This window comes from Odontomachus brunneus, unplaced genomic scaffold, assembly GCF_010583005.1.
Source record: "Odontomachus brunneus isolate Ranch 3 - 2012 unplaced genomic scaffold, Obru_v1 Obru_scaffold_049, whole genome shotgun sequence".
Lineage (NCBI taxonomy): Eukaryota > Metazoa > Arthropoda > Insecta > Hymenoptera > Formicidae > Odontomachus > Odontomachus brunneus.
The window spans coordinates 2,084,941-2,090,474 of record NW_022639499.1 but is presented as its reverse complement, the minus strand read 5'-3'; the positions used below and the strand labels follow the sequence as shown (position 1 = coordinate 2,090,474).

The 5,534-nt window shown below is 38.8% G+C and overlaps 1 long non-coding RNA gene across 1 annotated transcript in view; it reads left to right on the top strand.

Moving 5' to 3' along the window:
• The first annotated feature begins 1,649 nt into the window (after nt 1–1,649).
• Nucleotides 1,650–5,534, top strand: part of LOC116845128 — a 17,382-nt gene continuing 13,497 nt past the window's right edge. The window contains exons 1-2 of the long non-coding RNA XR_004378195.1: nt 1,650–1,668; nt 2,022–2,060. This is a non-coding gene — a long non-coding RNA (uncharacterized LOC116845128). The remainder of the gene's footprint in view (nt 1,669–2,021; nt 2,061–5,534) is intronic.

The following is a 5,534-nucleotide window of genomic DNA, read 5'->3' as shown; positions in this document are numbered from 1 at the left end:
ATAACCGAATAAATTAAATAATAATTGAATAAAGAAGTAATAATACTCGAATATTAAATAATACTGGTAACAATATCTGCTCGACAATAATTGTGTGATAATATCCGCGAGTGGATAATAACGAAATAACGATGATCGAATAATCGGTAATAACAATGAATAACAATAACTGGGCAACGGCGATAATAACTGATGAAAGACAAGGTAAAAAAAATTGTCGTAATGGCTCGCCTGAGTTGCTTTCCTATGCGTAATAGCAATAATCGTAAATAATAATCGAATAAATTAAATAATAACCGAATAAAGAAGTAATAATACTCGAATATTAAATGGTAATAATATTTGTTCGACAATCGTGTGATAATATCCGCGAGTGGATAACGAAATAATGATGATCGAATAGTCGGTAATAACAATACCTGGGTAACGGCTCGCGCCGTTCGAATCATGTTATTCGATAACGGGGGCGCGCGGTCGAGTCATGTAAACACGCGTGCGCGAACACGTGCTCGAGCGTCACGCCACAACACTCTCAACCGTCGAGATGTGCACATCAGGAGCTGCCGCGTTATTTTTTAGATTATTTCGTGGCGATTTTTAATACCGCATTTCGACTTCGCGACAATTGAGGCGATAATTAAGACAAATTAAGACGCGTAATCCTCACGCAAGCAGGTGTTGCGGGCTTTACCGCGACAGGTAATTACCACATTTTATTTACTTTTTTGCCTATTAGATAGAGAAACATTGCGATCGAGTTCCTCAAGGCCGATCAAATCATTATCCATTTATTATTCGAGTATTATTATTTCTTTATTCGGTTGTCATTTAATTATTTTTATTGCGTATTGGAAAGCAACTCGAGTATGCCGTTGCGACGATTTCCTTACCTCGTCTTGCTATCGTGTGTAATTAATTGATGCTACCGGATATTATTATATGATTGTCAATCAGATATTAATATCATCATTCATTAATTAATCGGGTGTTATTCTTTATTCAGCTATGATTTAATTATTTCTTTATTGTGCATTGGGAAGGAACTCGAGCGTGCCTTTACGACAATTTTTTTTCTTCGTTTTGCTGTCACGTGTAACTAATTGATACTAAATTATTAAATTACTAAACTAAATTAAATTTCTGTCACAGAAATCCAATAGAGCAGACGCAGTCACGCGGCTCTAGATGCGATGTCTGGGGAATGTCGCGCCAGTGGATTCGACTCGGGCCTGTTTAAGTCAGTTCGAAAGTGAGCTTCACTAATTTGACTTATAATTAGAAATTTGACAAAACTGAAAATTTTCTTGTTTGGAATCGAGTTCCTTAATGCCTCCATCGTCGTGTAACTAATTAATACTCAATTAAATCTGTTTTTTGTTGCAGAGACTATCACTCGACTCTAAGGGGATGCAGCGCCAGAGGATCTAGCTCGGATCTGGCAGAGTTGGCGCGAAGATGAGTTTCACTAATTTGAATTCATAATACCGATAAATCCAATAAAACTTCGAATTTTCGTGTTTGAAATCGAGTTTTTTAATGTCTCCATTATCGTGTGTAATACTAAATTAAATCTGCTTTCTGTTGCAAAGACGAAACAGACGACCAGTCGATTCTTAGGGGCTGCTGCGCCGGAGGATCTGGCTCGGGCCGAACGGGGTTAGCTCGAAGGTGAGCTTCATTAATTAAAATTTGTAATTAGAAATCCGACAAGATTGATAATTGCTCGAAATCGAGATAATTTGAGTCGAACCAAAGATCGCGTTAAATCGTAATTACACGCGGGGAGAATTTTTTCTGAGTAACATGTCACTTGAAAAATTTTGATTTTTTCTGATTAAGAGATTTATTTGCAACGTCGAGAAAGAGGAAAGTAGAATATTCCAAGTGTGAATGCATTCCGAAAAAATTCTTCCAGCGTGAAAAATATTGCGTTTATTTTTTTTTAAATCCTTCAAACTTCTTCATTCAAATTGTCATCAACGCACGAGTCTATTCGACGAAATGGCATTTTCCTGTTCCAGAAACGAAAGCAGAATGTGGCTATCCTAATCGGCGCTTTGGTGAGTCAAAACAAGAAACATAATCATTTAATGTTATGTTAATTTAAATTATATTTAGTGTACACTCACTGCGCACTAGTACATTCAATCGAATTTGCTATTAGTAACAATTTACAAGTACAATTACAATTTACGCTAAAACTAATAACAAAATAAGTCCCCCCCCCCTCTCTCTCTCTCCATTTACGAGTATATTTTCATATTTTTATGAATGTTTAAATATATCATATTAATTTTGTTTATATTTATGTTTAAATATGTTTATTAAGACATTAAAAATCATTAAAATTGTTTTTTTATTTGAATTTATATACATCTGAAAAAATCTGGTGAAAAAAATTGTAATCTGGTGATTTTTAAAGCAGAAATCTGGTGAATAAATTTTTAGAGCCGCGGCAACACTGAGATAACATAGTGTGCCGTCACGACAGCAGGTGGCACGCTCGGTTAGGCGTTAACACGGACTCGAAGCCTGACGCCGATATGCCGCAACTTTGAACGGCTATAACACGCGAATGAGGCGACACAGCGACCTGAAACGAAAAGCAATCTCTTTGGCACGCGTCCATGCCGCTCTTTCGTTAGCCATTTGGAAAATTCGAATGTCGCAATCAATTAAAGCATGGTGGAACGAACAGCTCTAGCCACATAAGCGCTCTGCGCTTGACAAAATGGCCCCGCACAGTGGCTGGCCAATTAGCCCCGCACAGTGGCAACGCGCTAATATGACGAGCCATACACAGCAAACACGCTTACATGAATAACAGGCGACTCTTTTCATTCGCGATAAAATTGCTCAAATTCCTTTCTTCGTCTCTTCTATTCTAACAGTAACAAAATTGTTTCCATGGATTGGTAAAGTCAAAGAATAATTATTTCATGGTTATTTTCAAAGTGATAGAGAATTGTTTTATTCAATTTTATCAATTCTACTCGCACGGAAAAAAGAAAGATTTCTCTGCCACACCTAATCACGGTTTATTGATGTTGAACTAAGAATTTACGGTCGTAACCAAAATTTTCACTACTGTTGCTAGAATAAACTCAGGTATGATAGCCGTATGGAAAACATGGCCATAGGCTTTCTCCAATAATTGCTAAATAGTATGTTTTAGCACCTTAGTATACGCCCAGACAACACAATGTCCAAAATCGGATCATAAAACGTCTTTAAGACATCTTTAAGACATCTTTAAGACATCTTTAAGACAAGTTTATAAGGTATTGTTTTAAAGGTGTCTTAAAGACGTCCTAAAGACGTCTTATGACTCGATTTTGTACATTTGTGCTGTCTGGGCGCACACAAACTACTGTAAATATCGATTATCTTTGAGAATGACTACAAAAGCACTCTATTTTAATCATTATTTGTTCGTTTACTCTACTGATAAAAATTTCAAGAAAATTCTCATTTTTACAACTGAATGTAGGAACTCAATGCGAAAAGTTTACAAGAAGATTTCGATAAATACGTAGTTATGTTTTCTGCTAGTATGCTGTAACACAAAGCACAGCACATATTTATATAAGATCTATATGTACAAAAAATACGAAAAGAATATTATAACCGTGTTAGTGACAATCGCTTCTACGTTATCGACATTTTTCGAGTTCATCATCCCCACTCATTTCAACATTCCCTTAAAGTTTGAAGAATTACGTTTTTTATCGATAGTACAAGAATCTTGTTTTAAAGAACCTTCTCCCAATAAGAGGAGATTCTGCTTCAGATAAACATATTTCTCTTGATTTAAAAGGGAGGAGAAAAGTTGGAGTAATATCCAGCAGATTTTCGACTAACATGGTTCACTTCATTGAAATACTCTTTCCGCAAAAGTTTTCATTCGAATTTTTGTTTAGAACATGGGATTACAAGAAATAGAGCAGACTCGGAGAAATATATGATGACAGGAACTATACAGATGACAGCTACAGGAGTTTGTATATAGAATTAATGTGTATAGTTTATTAAAGTTAAAGAGAGTTGTCACCAGCGAGTTGTCACCCGTATAGCTGCCATTTTCTCTGAGTGTCATTTTCTCTGAGTGCACCTTGTCATTTTCTCTGAGTGCACCTTGCAACTAAAATTCTTCCCTTCGGATGTAAAATATTTGCCTTTTGTTTTCAGAAGAATCCTCTTAGGCTTCCGTATGGATTTCCGCGGCGGCGGATGAGGTTATATTTTTTTGGATAATAGAGAAATTACGAAAATACACGAAACTTGTTTCACATATCCATGTATCGTACAATGTCTGGATTTAGATCGCACGCGCATGTGGAACTTGTTAAATTCGGCAGAAAAATTCCAGTTCGTAAACCACCAGGTTACATATATAAAACGGCATTTATACATGAAATAAAGTGCAGAAAGAACGCTCACCGGGGCGTTTTCGTCTCTTGCTTATCAGTGTGTCGGCACCATCGATCCATTTTTCTTCCGGACCTTTTGCGTAATGATGCTGAAAGTGTTCGATTGATCGAACCGCCGTCTGTATCTGACAACGTCACGGGCGGCACATAACATGCGCGCGATCGATTGGACGCGTCCAATCGAGGATCAACGAGAGAGAGAAGGAGGGAGGGAGAGAGAGCTGGATTATTATAATTTCAATTAGCTCACTTTACACATTAACTCACTTTCCAGCGTACGATTCAATCCGCCGATGATATATTTCAAATTCACAGCGCGGGAATTATACGGAAAATCGCCGTTTCCCAGAGAGGGATTCGGTATGCAAAAAGTGTGCTGCATCTCTCATCTCTTGATGAACCTCTCTTCATCGCCTTATCTCGCGTCCGCGCTCACGAGAACGTCCTCAGAATTGCCTCCGTTTTGCCGCAGTGCGATCACGATCGCGATGTAATCGCCGACCGGCCAGCGATCGAAGACACGTCGGCCGACGACGGGCGTGCCAATGTTCATAAAAATGTTCGTCGTGTCTCCAAAACTTTAAACCGCCGTCTATTATTCCGGCGTAGGAGTAGACGAGCCGCCCGAAAGTTTCTCGATAAATCATCACGGGATGGAGAAGAGGCGGTGGCGACGGTGGTGGTGGAGGTGGTGGTGGTGATGGTGGTGTGAGGGATAAAAAGCACGAAGTCGCGAAAGCAATAAATATTAATAGCGAATGGTTACTGCATAATCGATCAGAACTTTTCTCGGTCATTCCGCCGGTTGAAACAACGTCGCCGGGCACGTCCAGGTATACCGGATGTCCCGGATATCCCGTGTGTCCCTTTGCGCGCACAAGATTCCTTGAGCGGCTTACAGCTCGTGTCTTCGTTGTAAAAAGGTCCGAGCATCTTTGAATTGTAAACGACGAAACATTCGCGAAATCTCGCGAGCCGGTGGTCAACCTTCAAAACGTGCATTGCAAATCTAAATGTATTATTTTTAAACTCATGAGCATGTAATGTGGCTGAAATTCTCTCTCTTACTCTCTCTCTCTCTCTCTCTCTCTCTCTCTCTCTCTC